We start from the raw sequence: 15847 nt of genomic DNA, 5'->3' as shown, positions 1-15847 counted from the left end.
CGATCCACTTTTTTTCATCGGTTCCAGGGGAAGACCAAAGATCTTGCGCGGCAGGTCCGCCAGAAAAACTCAAAAGAGAAAGAAGTCTCGTTAATCTCTTCATGCTCGTTCCAAGTTCGAAGTACCTTTTGGCCAAAGAAAAACCCGCTTCCTGACACGATTGCCTCTTTATCTTTATATAGATAGATTCTATGGGGTTATTACTTAGTAAGTCTATTTTGTACAAGAGCCCCTCCTATCTGATAGAAAAGGGTCCCATGATCCCGAGCCGATCTTACCTTGGCTCGCAAACCCCAAGTTTGTCTATGAAGAGCTAATCTAATTGTATTTTTTTCTAGAATGGATTTCTTATGTGGAATACTAATGGATAGGGCTTCGTTGCTAAGTGCTACAAGATCTAGTGCACTGGAACTCGTGGTTATGGACCCGAATCCTTTAGTATGGAACATTGTCTTTTCCAAGTAAAAACCCCTAGTATATGAAAGAATGAAAAGGTGCTTTCGTTCTTGTGGAATAAGAAGCCCTCGTACCTTAATGAAAGGAAAATCGTAATTTTTCGTTAGGTATTTGACCAAATAGGATCGTCCAGTTCCTACAGAACCTATCACTAAAATACCCGATAGGGCTAAGCGGAACGAAAAGGGTTTTCCATGAGATGGTAAATGAAAACGATTAGTCCCACACGAGGTTTGGGAATAAGTGATTGTCTGATAATGAGCAAGGAATATACGTCTTTCTGCTAAAGAGGATCTATTAAACTCATAATTCATTAGATCCTTGTTATCAATGCCAACTAGGTATCATAAGTAAATGGATCCCGGTTGTTCAATCCTTTGATAACCAAGGTCATTCTTTGCTAAAGAGAAATGATCACTATGAGTCAGACTCAATAGAATTGGATCCATTCCAAATAGCGAGAATTAGGATTCTTGATCCCTCTCAATCTCTCTTTCAATTCGAGGATCCAGAGAGGTGTTTTCATAGTCATCTCCGAATATTTGCCATCTCGGAATATTTTCGATTTCATTTTTCTATGATATGTCTTTCTATATGAAAATTGGTTATTTACGATGTACGATGATCCCTGTTAAGCATCCATGGCTGAATGGTTAAAGCGCCCAACTCATAATTGGTAAATTTGCGGGTTCAATTCCTGCTGGATGCACACGAACGGGAACATTCCATAAGTCTATTGGAACTGGCTCTCTATCCATGGAATCTCATCCATCATCCATACATAACGAATTGGTATGGTATATTCATACCATAACATAAGAACAATAAGAACTCGAATTCTTATCGATACTGGAACTCAGAGCATAGGAGGGAAAGTCGATTTATGGATGGAATCAAATACGCAGTATTTACAGAAAAAAGTCTTCGTTTATTGGGAAAGAATCAATATACTTTTAATGTCGAATCGGGATTCACTAAGACAGAAATAAAGCATTGGGTCGAACTCTTCTTTGGTGTTAAGGTGGTAGCTGTGAATAGCCATCGACTACCTGGAAAAGGTAGAAGAATAGGACCTATTCTGGGCCATACAATGCATTACAGACGTATGATCATTACCCTTCAACCGGGTTATTCTATTCCACTTCTAGATAGAGAAAAAAACTAAAGGAGAATACTTAATAATACGGCGAAACATTTATACAAAACACCTATCCCGAGCACACGCAAGGGAACCGTAGACAGGCAAGTGAAATCCAATCCACGAAATAATTTGATCCATGGACGGCACCGTTGTGGTAAAGGTCGTAATTCCAGAGGAATCATTACCGCAAGGCATAGAGGGGGAGGTCATAAGCGCCTATACCGTAAAATAGATTTTCGACGGAATCAAAAAGACATATCTGGTAGAATCGTAACCATAGAATACGACCCTAATCGAAATGCATACATTTGTCTCATACACTATGGGGATGGTGAGAAGAGATATATTTTACATCCCAGAGGGGCTATAATTGGAGATACTATTGTTTCTGGTACAAAAGTTCCTATATCAATGGGAAATGCCCTACCTTTGAGTGCGGTTTGAACTATTGATTTACGTAATTGGAAGTAACCAATTAGGTTTACGACGAAACCTAGAAATCGATCACTGATCCAATTTGACTACCTCTACGGGATAGACCTCAACAGAAAACTGTTGAGTAACGGCAGCAAGTGATTGAGTTCAGTAGTTCCTCATAGAAAATTATTGGCTCTAGAGATATGGTAATATGGAGAAGACAAAATTGTTTGAAGCACGCACAGAACCGGAAGCGCCCCTTGTTTCAAAGAGAGGAGGACGGGTTATTCACATTTAATTTGATGGTCAGAGGCAAATTGAAAGCTAAGCAGTGGTAATTAAGACCCCCGGGGGAAAATAGGGATGTCTCCTACGTTACCCATAATATGTGGAAGTATCGACGTAATTTCATAGAGTCATTCGATCTGAATGCTACATGAAGAACATAAGCCAGATGACGGAACGCAGAGACCTAGGATGTAGAAGATCATAACATGAGCGATTCGGCAGATTTGGATTCCTTTCCTATATATCCACTCATGTGGTACTTCATCATATGATTCATATAAGATCCATCTGTCTAGAGATCGTCATATACATCTAGAAAGCCGTATGCTTTGGAAGAAGCTTGTACAGTTTGGGAAGGGGTTTTTTGAGAGAAAAGAAGAATCTACTTCAACCGATATGCCCTTAGGCACGGCCATGCATAACATAGAAATCACACGTGGAAGGGGTGGGCAATTAGCTAGAGCAGCAGGTGCTGTAGCGAAACTCATTGCAAAAGAGGGTAAATCGGCCACTTTAAGATTACCATCTGGGGAGGTCCGTTTAGTATCCCAAAACTGCTTAGCAACAGTCGGACAAGTGGGTAATGTTGGGGTGAACCAAAAAAGTTTGGGTAGAGCCGGATCTAAGTGTTGGCTAGGTAAACGCCCCGTAGTAAGAGGGGTAGTTATGAACCCTGTGGACCACCCCCATGGGGGCGGTGAAGGGAAAGCTCCCATTGGTAGAAAAAAACCCACAACCCCTTGGGGTTATCCTGCGCTTGGAAGAAGAACTAGGAAAAGGAAAAAATATAGCGATAGTTTTATTCTTCGTCGCCGTAAGTAAATACGTAACTAGGAATATGGAAAATTGCATTTTTGGAATTTGCAATAATGCGATGGGCGAACGACGGGAATTGAACCCGCGCATGGTGGATTCACAATCCACTGCCTTGATCCACTTGGCTACATCCGCCCCTTATCCAGCTAAAGGATTTTTTTCTTTTTTCCATTGATCATTATTCTATTTATTCTGACCTCCGTACTTCGATCGAGATATTGGACATAGAATGCCACTCTTTAAAAAGGAAAAAAGGAGTAATCAGCTGTGACACGAAAAAAAACGAATCCTTTTGTAGCTCATCATTTATTGGCAAAGATAGAAAAGGTCAATATGAAGGAGGAGAAAGAAACAATAGTAACGTGGTCCCGGGCATCTAGCATTCTACCCACAATGGTTGGCCATACAATCGCGATTCATAATGGAAAGGAACATATACCTATTTACATAACAAATCCTATGGTAGGTCGCAAATTGGGGGAATTCGTGCCTACTCGGCATTTCACGAGTTATGAAAATGCAAGAAAGGATACTAAATCTCGTCGTTAACTGAATTCTGAATAGAAAGATTAAGAAGAAAAAAAGATTCAAAATAAAGTAAAGGTAGGCGGGGAATAACCTTATTTATGACAAGTTTCAAACTAGTAAAGTATATCCCTAGGATAAAGAAGAAGAAAAGTGGGCTAAGGAAACTCGCAAGGAAAGTTCCAACCGATCGTCTACTTAAGTTCGAGAGAGTTTTCAAAGCACAAAAACGTATCCCTATGTCTGTTTTCAAAGCACAAAGAGTTCTTGACGAGATTCGCTGGCGTTACTACGAGGAAACTGTTATGATACTGAACCTCATGCCCTATCGAGCATCTTATCCCATCTTAAAGTTGGTTTATTCGGCAGCCGCAAATGCTACTCATTATAGGGATTTCGACAAAGCGAATTTATTTATTACTAAAGCCGAAGTCAGTAGGAGTACTATTATGAAGAAATTCAGACCTCGAGCTCGAGGACGTAGTTTCCCCATAAAAAAAAGCATGTGTCATATAACAATTGTACTAAATATAGTAAAGAAATCTAAATAACCTTTAGATCCATCTAAGATTTCGATTCCCAGTAAAAAAAATATAGAATAGAAAAATATGGGACAAAAAATAAATCCACTCGGTTTCAGACTTGGTACAACCCAAAAACACCATTCCTTTTGGTTCGCACAACCAAAAAATTATTCTGAAGGTCTACAGGAAGATAAAAAAATAAGGGATTGTATCAAGAACTATATACAAAAGAATAGGAAAAAGGGCTCGAATAGAAAAATAGAATCAGACTCAAGTTCCGAAGTAATTACACATAATAGAAAAATGGACTCAGGTTCAAGTTCCGAAGTAATTACACATATAGAAATCCAAAAAGAAATCGATACGATCCACGTCATAATCCATATTGGATTCCCAAATTTATTAAAGAAAAAAGGAGCAATCGAAGAATTAGAGAAAGATCTACAAAAGGAAATTAACTCTGTAAACCAGAGATTTAATATTTCTATCGAAAAAGTTAAAGAACCTTATAGACAGCCTAACATTCTTGCAGAATATATAGCTTTCCAATTAAAAAATAGAGTTTCATTCCGAAAGGCAATGAAAAAAGCCATTGAATTAACTAAAAAAGCAGATATAAGGGGAGTAAAAGTAAAAATTGCGGGTCGTCTCGGAGGAAAAGAAATTGCACGCGCCGAATCTATTAAAAAGGGTAGACTTCCCCTCCAAACAATTCGCGCTAAAATTGATTATTGCTGCTATCCAATTCGGACTATCTATGGAGTATTAGGTGTAAAAATTTGGATATTCGTAGACGAAGAATAAGTAATCTTGTCTTCGGATTCTGTCCATTGATAGAATAAAAAATGACAAGAGACTTTTTTCCTGAAATCCCTGCAAAAGAAGAAATTATACCTCTTTCTATAAGATTTAATGAAAATTGATAAATCATTTAATATAATTGCTATGCTTAGTGTGTGACTCGTTATTTTTTTCTTTTTTTTAAGAAAAAAACTTAGTAATTATAGAAAATTAACTAATAACCAACCTATTGCTTCGTATTGTCGAGATCCTAACTAAGAAACAGTCACTATATGAATAAATACCTCTATCATAACATAAATGAGTAGATGTGTCATATAGTTGTAGCAACTGCAATTTTTTCTCTAAAAAAGAAAAGGGATTCTAGGTTGTGAAGCAAAACTAAAGGGATGTGGATAAAGGGAGGGATGATAGAAAGAAGGAAGAGGAAATAAATAAGATATAGGATTCCACTATGTATGGTCTATGAATTACATCATAAAAGGCAATGTGATAAAGCATCAATATAATAAAAATAATAGAGAATTAAAAATTGTAACTTGAAACAAGAACTACAAATTTAAAGCAATAATAAAGAGCCGCCCGGGTTAATAAAACTGAGAAAATTAACTCGGAAAGAAATTTTTTGGAAGCTCCGTTGCGGGATTCAGACCTAACCATTCAAGGAGAAGCAGTGGGAACGACAGAACCTATGATTCCATAGGATTTTATTGAAAAGAATCCTAACACTTCATTGGGTGGGATGGCGGAACAAACCAAAAAAATTGTCTTATTTGGTAAGTTTATAAATTAACAAATAAGACAGGAAAGAGTAAATATTCGCCCGCGAAATTCTTATTGAATTAGAATACTTTACCGCGATTCAATAAGAGTAAAAATAAGGATTTTTTTAAGAAGGATTACATTATCTATAAATATAGAATTTAGATAAATATACACACACATCTGGATATATTCTAGATCTTCTTTTTTGACTATATATTATATTTTTCTGTTTTAACAAATTCAATATAAAAAAAACCGAACTTTTTCTATTATCTATTAATGTGTATCTATCCGTACCGTAATATTTTGGAATATTATGAATTAGAGAAATTTACATGCTTTCTGATTCCATTCGCGAGGAGCTGGATGAGAAGAAACTCTCATGTCCAGTTTTGCAGTAGAGATGGAACTAAGAAAGAGAACCATCGACTATAACCCCAAAAGAACCAGATTTCGCAAACAACATAGAGGAAGAATGAAAGGAAAATCCTGCCGAGGCAATCGTATTTGTTTTGGTAGATATGCTCTTCAAGCACTTGAACCCGCTTGGATCACGGCGAGACAGATAGAAGCAGGACGAAGAGCAATAACACGATATGCACGTCGTGGTGGAAAAATATGGGTACGTATATTTCCCGACAAACCGGTTACACTAAGACCCACGGAAACACGTATGGGCTCGGGAAAGGGGTCCCCCGAATATTGGGTATCCGTTGTTAAACCTGGTCGTATACTTTATGAAATGGGGGGAGTATCTGAAACTGTAGCTAGAGCAGCTATCTCCATAGCTGCCAGTAAAATGCCCATACGAAGTCAATTTATTCGATTAGAGATATAGAACCCTAAAAGGGGTATGGAAGATAAAAAAAAATGCTCGGTTTTTCTTTCTGGAAAGACAATATTTCTTTCATCCTTTTGCATTGAAATAACAAATTGAAATCAAAATAATATGATTCAACCTCAGACCCTTTTAAATGTAGCAGATAATAGTGGAGCTCGAAAATTGATGTGTATTCGAGTCATAGGAGCTGCTGGTAATCAGCGATATGCTCGTATTGGTGATGTTATTGTTGCTGTAATCAAAGACGCATTGCCCCAAATGCCTCTAGAAAGATCCGAAGTAATTCGAGCTGTAATTGTACGTACATGTAAAGAGTTCAAATGCGAAGACGGTATAATAATCCGCTATGATGACAATGCTGCGGTTATAATTGATCAAAAAGGCAATCCAAAAGGAACTCGAGTTTTTGGCGCGATTGCCGAGGAATTGAGAGAATTGAATTTTACCAAAATAGTTTCATTAGCTCCTGAAGTATTATAAATACTAGTAGGCGAAATTGAGACCAAAGAATTAATTTAGTAGATTGTGTTTTACGTATATGTTTTAAAATCCAAAATGAAAAAAAAAAAAAGAAAACATGTTGATTATAGAAAAATTAGGAGGAACCTAGAATTAGAGTCTTATGGGCAAGGACACTATTGCTGATTTACTAACCTCTATAAGAAATGCGGACATGAATAAAAAAGGAACAGTTCGAGTAGTATCTACAAATATTACCGAAAACATTGTTAAAATACTTCTACGAGAGGGTTTTATTGAAAGTGTTCGGAAACATCAGGAACGTAACAGATATTTCTTGGTTTCAACTTTGCGACATCAAAAGAGAAAGACTATAAAAGGAATATATAGAACAAGAACCTTTTTAAAGCGTATCAGCCGACCCGGCTTACGAATTTATACCAACTATCAAGGAATTCCTAAAGTTTTGGGTGGAATGGGAATTGCTATTCTTTCTACTTCTCGAGGAATAATGACAGATCGAGAAGCTCGACTAAACAGAATTGGGGGAGAAGTCTTATGTTATATATGGTAATCGCCCCGCCTATAGTGCTCGAATTCTATCTCGCCCTTCCTATTTTTAAAATAAAAATAGAAAAATAGGAGAAAAAAAATATGACAGAAAAAAAAAATAGGAGAGAAAAAAAAAACCCGAGAGAAGCAAAAGTAACTTTCGAAGGTTTAGTTACGGAAGCCCTACCCAATGGAATGTTCCGCGTTCGGCTAGAGAATGACACCATCATCCTAGGCTATATTTCAGGAAAGATACGGTCTAGTTCTATACGAATACTGATGGGGGATAGGGTCAAAATTGAAGTAAGTCGTTATGATTCAAGCAAGGGACGTATAATTTATAGACTTCCCCATAAGGATTCGAAGCGTATCGAAGACTCGAAGGATAGCGAAGATTTGAAGGATAGCGAAGATTTGAAGGATACCAAAGATTCAAAGGATTAGGTTTTTCTTTTTTTTTCTAGGGTAATAAATTCTAAGTTCTAAAATTCAAGCGAAGAGACTTATTTTTTCCAAAAGATTAGATTCATAGTTTAAAAAAGGATACGGAAATATGAAAATAAGAGCTTCCGTTCGTAAAATTTGTACAAAATGTCGACTGATTCGTAGGCGTGGACGAATTAGAGTCATTTGCTCTAATCCGAAGCATAAACAAAGACAGGGGTAATCTTTCGAAAAAGAACTTTACTTTCTAAAAAGTAAAAAAAAGTACCCGCGGAAATGTTCCAATTCCAAATAAAATAATTTCATTTAAAATAATTAAAGTAAAGGGTTTATTTTACCCTGAAACGGATATCTTTGTATCTTTTTTTCTTTTTTTTATTTCTAACTCATATTTATGAGATAATAAAATATGGCAAAAGCTATACCAAAAATTGGTTCACGTAAGAAAGTGCGTATTGGTTTACGTAGGAATGCACGTTTTAGTTTACGGAAGAGTGCACGTAGAATAACAAAAGGGGTTATTCATGTTCAAGCTAGTTTCAACAATACCATTATAACTGTTACAGACCCACAAGGTCGGGTGGTTTTTTGGTCCTCGGCCGGTACTTGTGGATTCAAAAGCTCAAGAAAAGCATCACCCTATGCTGGTCAAAGAACAGCAGTAGATGCTATTCGTACAGTAGGTTTGCAACGAGCAGAAGTTATGGTAAAGGGCGCTGGTAGTGGAAGAGATGCCGCATTACGAGCCATTGCTAAAAGTGGTGTGCGATTAAGTTGTATACGCGATGTAACACCTATGCCGCATAATGGATGTCGACCGCCTAAAAAAAGACGTCTGTAAAAGAATTAACCCGCTTTCAACTTTCATTTCAAGAGAAATAAACGATTCAATGATAAAATAATAATACTAGTCTATTATGGTTCGAGAGGAGGTAGCAGGATCCACTCAAACACTACAGTGGAAGTGTGTTGAATCAAGAGTAGATAGTAAGCGCCTTTATTATGGTCGTTTCATTCTGTCCCCGCTTAGAAAAGGTCAAGCGGACACCGTCGGTATTGCCTTGCGAAGAGCTTTACTTGGAGAAATAGAAGGAACATGTATCACACGTGCAAAATTTGGGAGCGTGCCGCACGAGTATTCTACAATAGCAGGTATTGAAGAATCCGTACAAGAAATTTTACTAAATTTGAAAGAAATTGTATTGAGAAGTAATCTCTATGGAGTTAGAGACGCATCCATTTGCGTCAAAGGTCCTAGATACATAACTGCTCAAGATATCATCTTACCGCCTTCCGTAGAAATCGTTGATACGGCACAACCTATAGCTAACTTGACAGAGCCCATTGATTTCTGTATTGATTTACAGATCAAGAGAGATCGTGGATATCAGACAGAACTCAGAAAGAACTATCAAGATGGAAGTTATCCTATAGATGCTGTATCCATGCCTGTTCGAAATGTGAATTATAGTATTTTTTCTTGTGGGAATGGAAATGAAAAACACGAGATACTTTTTCTAGAAATATGGACTAATGGAAGTTTAACCCCTAAGGAAGCACTTTATGAGGCTTCTCGTAATTTGATTGATTTATTTCTTCCTTTTCTACACGCGGAGGAAGAGGGCGCTAGTTTCGAAGAAAATAAAAACAGGTTTACTCCACCCCTTTTTACTTTTCAAAAAAGATTAACTAATCTAAAGAAAAACAAAAAAGGAATTCCATTGAATTGTATTTTTATTGATCAATTAGAATTGACTTCTAGAACGTATAATTGTCTAAAAAGGGCCAATATACATACACTATTGGACCTTTTGAGTAAGACTGAAGAAGATCTTCTGAGAATTGACAGTTTTCGTATGGAAGATAGAAAACATATATGGGACACTCTAGAGAAGCATCTCCCAATTGATTTACTTAAGAATAAACTCTCGTTTTAAATCCATTGCAATTTTTTTTCTTCTTCTTTTTCGAGTTAGAATAAAAAGAAAACAATTTAGCATCTTTGGTACAATCTATATTTTCGCGAAATGGATCATAATAAAATGGATTTTAGGTATCTAGGGAAGATTCACTTGGAAGTAACTATTTCCTAGATACCTATGGTACTTCACGGTTGAATGAATCAAAAAATATCTAAAAAAGACCTAAAGTTAATGATTTATCAATGGGTAATGTTGCTCCAATACCTAACCAAAGAGCTACTACAGTACCGATTAAAAAAACGGTCGTAGCTACTGGGCGGCGAAATGGATTTTGGAATTTATTGACATTCTCTAGAAAAGGTACTGTCAATAAGCCTGTTGGCACAGAAACCATTAAAAGAACGCCCAATAACTTATTGGGTACCGTACGGAGTATTTGAAACACGGGAAAGAAGTACCACTCGGGTAATATTTCCAGAGGAGTTGCAAACGGATCTGCCGGTTCACCAATCATTGATGGCTCGAGAACCGCTAAACCTACATTACATGCAATAGTACCTAGAATTACTACTGGAAAAATATATAAAAGATCGTTGGGCCATGCGGGTTCCCCGTAATAATTATGTCCCATCCCTTTAGCTAATTTAGCTCTTAATACAGGATCATTTAAGTCTGGTTTCTTTGTTATTGGGATAGGTGAACTCTTTAGGATCCATCCCCCAAAGGAACCGGACATGAGAATTTATCATCATCCGGCTCGAGCAAGAGTGAAAGAAATAAGACCGCGGAAGATCCTTAATAGAATTAAGGTTTATAATGACTCAATGACTCTAGGCAAGAAAAGCTTTATCAGATTCTCTTTTCCGAAGTTGCACCTACAACTACTCATTGAAAATAATCCTATTCTTATGGGTAAATGCTCAATATCCAAGTGGGCTTACAAATTTGATCATGATCAATTGCTTTGTGGATTGTCTCATGTCTCTTGATTAGTTGGTATTTATCCCCTCAATATCGCAAGTTTCTTACCTCCAAACAAAATATTTACTTGTTACTAATAAAAAATCAAAAAGTTTAGCCTACATTCTTCCTTAGATCCCTTCTTTTACTCCGATAGTATTGCGGATCACAATCGATGCAAAGAAAATGAATGCATTTCCATACTATAATAAAAAGGTAAGTGTAATAAATAGAGAACTGGATCATGTCACATGACTTATTCCATTTCTACTCTATGGGATCTTACGGAGCCTGTTCATGGATGACATGGTTGCGGTATGATCATAGAAGATATTCTCCTCAAGTGAACCAGCCTATCCTTCCTAGGTAGGGGACTTACATGTTGATTGGATGCGGAGACACCTTTGGTTGTGAATTCTAATGTGGCAGATCCAATTCTTTATCTGCATGGCCAAATCAATAATTCAAGTCACACACTCCCATAATCCGCCTTTTTTCTTTCGTAAAATTAACTTCAACTATTTGTATTGTATAAAAATACTTTGGAGTTGAAGAGAAGTATCCAAATGACATGTGTTATTTTACAATAACCCATGCTTGTAGCAATGAAATACCAAAACCTACCCGATATGATATATGATAATTATAATTCTCTATGATATGCCTTCCCTATAAAGGACCCGAAATACCTTGCTTACGTATCATTGGAAAGTGCATTAACATAAATACGGCAGTAAGCAGAGGCAGTACAAAGGTATGTAAACTATAAAAACGAGTCAAAGTGGATTGGCCCACACTAGCACTTCCGCGTAATAACTCCACTAAAGGCGATCCTATTACCGGAATGGCGTCAGGTACACCTGTCACAATTTTGACTGCCCAATAGCCAATTTGATCCCAAGGCAAAGAATAACCAGTTACACCAAATGATGCAGTCAAAACAGCCAAAACCACACCTGTGACCCAAGTTAATTCGCGGGGTTTTTTAAATCCCCCTGTGAGATACACACGAAATACATGCAGGATCATCATTAAAACCATCATACTTGCTGACCATCGATGAACTGATCGGATTAACCAACCAAAGTTGGCCTCGGTCATTATGTATTGAACCGAGGAAAAAGCCTCTGTAACGGTTGGTCGGTAGTAAAAAGTCATAGCAAAACCGGTAGCGACTTGTACTAGAAAACAAGTAAGTGTAATTCCCCCTAAACAATAAAATATGTTGACATGGGGAGGAACATATTTACTAGTTATATCATCTGCAATTGCCTGAATCTCAAGACGTTCCTCAAACCAATCATATACTTTATTGAGATAGGTAACTAACCCGAGTCCCCCTCTAAGAGCCGTATATGAAAATTTCATCTCGTACGGCTCAAGCAGAAACACAAAAATTTTCAACGAATATTAGAAAAAAGGTTCAAAACTTCATCAGCCACTGAATTGGGTCGATTTGCCTTGAAGATATCAAATAAGAAAAATCCGGAATATCTTCTTTGTGATGATAATGCCAAAAAATCTCAAGTTGGCGCGTCTTTCTTTCTTCCTTTCCCTTATGTTGGTCATTAGAGGCTTCTTGACTTTTCTCTTCCCTATAAAGGATTTGTTTTTTTATGCGTAATATAGAAATTATCTTGTTGAGATCCTATGAATCAGTTCAATTAAAACCTTAGATTCATACTAGAGCCACGATGATTTAGTCTCAAGCTAAACAAAAGGCAAGGGTTCTTCGAATAAGAACCGCTTGATAATCATTTATTGAATCAGTGTAATGACTCGACAAAATCGAGAGAAAAAAAGTTGTCTTTTGGGCAAACAAAATTGGAAGGAAGAAAATTTCTTTTTTATTTTTATTTAAGAACTACTTGAATTTTTCAGTCTGGTTGCGAGGTCTTAATAGTGAGTATGAATCATAGTTCCATTTTTTTTTGATCCACTCTATCTATTTCGTGTTCCAGATACTAGAATAAATAATATCTGACGAATTAGAATCATCTTGATAGAGATAACAGGCCCTTTCTATGTATTATCAATAGGATCAATTCTAACAAGTCACACACTCATATTCCAGAGATACCGAAACAAAAAAATTCCGCGGTCGAACTACCATAATATCTAGAAATGTAGATCTTAAACTAGAAAGGCTTTTTTGGATGGAAAAACTCTGACTTCCTAGTTTTAGTTAGTAGAAACCTAATTGGTTAAAATTCCGTCCAGTAAAACGGAAGAATTATAAATTTCTAAAATGATAGATAGGAATATAGCGAATAAAGCCATTGCGATCCCCATAAAAGGAGTAGTCCCCCAACCCGGGGCGACTTTCCCATATTCCGAATTCAAGGGTTTCAGTAAACTACCTGCACCAGTTCGTTTTGGCCTAGGTTTAGAACTATCTTCAACGGTTTGTGTAGCCATAAATTCTATTTAATCATTGGTGTTGACTTTGTATACTATTCCGTTGTAGTTGTAAATACACGATCTTTTCGTAGATCCATTGTAATCTTGAAATTCTATAAAAATGGAAACAGCAACTTTAGTCGCCATCTCCATATCTGGTTTACTTGTAAGCTTTACTGGGTATGCCTTATATACCGCGTTTGGGCAACCCTCTCAACAATTAAGAGATCCATTCGAAGAACACGGAGACTAATTTAAGTAAGAAGTCTCCCAGATAGGGGGACTTCTTACTTAAATGAAATTATTTTATTCTTTTAGTTGGAGTTGGTGGAACCTTAGGTGGTTCTCGGAAGAAGATAGCGAAAAAAATTATCCCTAAAGTCGAAACTAAAAGGAACGTATAAACCAATGCTTCCATAGATTCGATCCTGGTTTATTTACAATTATAACTTCCACACCTATTCATTTGTCATTTGGGATAATTTCCCATATAAAGAAAGAAAAAGAGTCAAAGAAAGGATGGGAGATGTTTCCCATGTCAAATCAAAAAAGAGAGGTGAAAGATACTATAACAATGTGTATCAAACTGCCTGTTTCCTTGTAGTTGGATCTCCCACTTTTTGGAATGTTCCAAATTCCACTTGAGCATCCAAATCTGGATCAATACCAGCAAAAACATCTCGGAACAATGTTCTAGCGCCATGCCAAATGTGTCCGAAAAAGAAGAGCAAAGCAAAGGTAGCATGACCAAAAGTGAACCAACCCCTTGGACTGCTGCGAAAAACACCATCAGATTTCAAAGTAGCCCGGTCTAATTCAAAAATTTCCCCTAATTGAGAACGCCTCGCATATTTTTTTACAGTAGCAGGATCAGAATAACTTACTCCATTAAGTTCGCCACCATAGAACTCCACCGTTACACCTACTTGTTCAACACTATATTTGGATTCTGCTCTTCTAAAAGGAACGTCTGCTCTAACAATTCCCTCCTCATCTACCAAAACAACCGGAAATGTTTCAAAAAAAGTAGGCATACGGCGTACAAAAAGCTCACGTCCTTCTTTATCTCTAAAGACGGGATGTCCTAACCATCCAACAGCTATTCCATCCCCATTGTCCATTGAGCCTGCTCTGAATAATCCCCCTTTTGCCGGATTATTACCAATATAATCATAAAAGGCTAATTTTTCGGGAATTTTAGACCAAGCTTCTGATAAACTAAGATTTTCGGCTAAACCATTGCTAACTCTTCGATATATTTCTTGCTGAAAGTATCCCTGATCCCACTGATAACGAGTAGGCCCAAATAATTCGATTGGGGTCGTTGCTGACCCATACCACATAGTTCCAGCAACTACGAAAGCTGCAAAAAAAACAGCAGCGATACTACTGGAAAGTACAGTTTCAATATTGCCCATACGTAATCCTTTATATAGACGTTGAGGCGGACGGACACTAAGATGGAATAAGCCCGCTAATATACCCAATGTACCCGCAGCAATATGATGAGAAGCTATTCCCCCCGGAACAAAAGGATCAAAACCTTCTGCACCCCACGCTGGATTTACAGCTTGTACTTTTCCAGTTAGTCCATAAGGATCGGATACCCATATCCCAGGACCATACAAACCCGTTACATGAAATGCCCCAAAGCCAAAGCAAGCCACCCCTGCAAGAAATAAATGAATTCCAAAGATCTTGGGCAAATCCAAAGAGGGTTTTCCCGTCCGCTCATCAGAGAATATTTCTAGGTCCCAATATACCCAATGCCAGATCGCTGCCAAGAAACACAAGCCAGAAAACACAATATGCGTACCTGCCACACCTTCATAACTCCAAATACCCGGATTTGTTACAGTTCCTCCTGAAATACTCCAACCACCCCACGAATCCGTTATTCCTAAACGAGTCATGAAGGGAATTACGAACATACCTTGTCTCCACATTGGATCCAGAACAGGATCAGAGGGATCAAAAACTGCTAATTCGTATAAAGCCATTGAGCCAGCCCAACCAGAAACTAGAGCTGTGTGCATTATATGCACCGCAAGCAATCGACCCGGATCATTCAATACGACAGTATGAACACGATACCAAGGCAAACCCATGGAAATACCCCTTTAGCAAAGAAAAATAGACACGATGTCGCTTTATTTTATCGCATTGAAAAAGACTATCCATATCCTATGTACCTAACCCTTCTAGGGGATTCTGTGTCAGAAAGCGCGAATATTTATTTCATTCCATTAAAAATAAGAAGCCAATTCTGTTCATAAGAAGAAAGAGAAGCAGATCTATTCTATACTCGATAAGTGCCAATATGCAATGGGTAACTTGGCCAATTTGGAAAAAACGAAGAATAGATCGCTACCCCTCTTTGTTTAGCATTCAAATCACCCATTCCCTTTTCTTTATTCAATCTGTCTTACATTCCTTATATGTATAACCTTTCAATCTACGTATTAATAGAATCTATAATATTCATATAGAATAAGAATAAAAATTAAGACAATAAACTGCGGATTCTTTCTTTCTG

The sequence above is a fragment of the Triticum urartu genome, unplaced genomic scaffold (assembly GCF_056163025.1).
Source record: "Triticum urartu cultivar PI428250 unplaced genomic scaffold, HENAU_Tu73 scaffold33, whole genome shotgun sequence".
In the NCBI taxonomy this organism is placed as follows: domain Eukaryota; kingdom Viridiplantae; phylum Streptophyta; class Magnoliopsida; order Poales; family Poaceae; genus Triticum; species Triticum urartu.
This window is presented reverse-complemented; position numbering follows the sequence as displayed.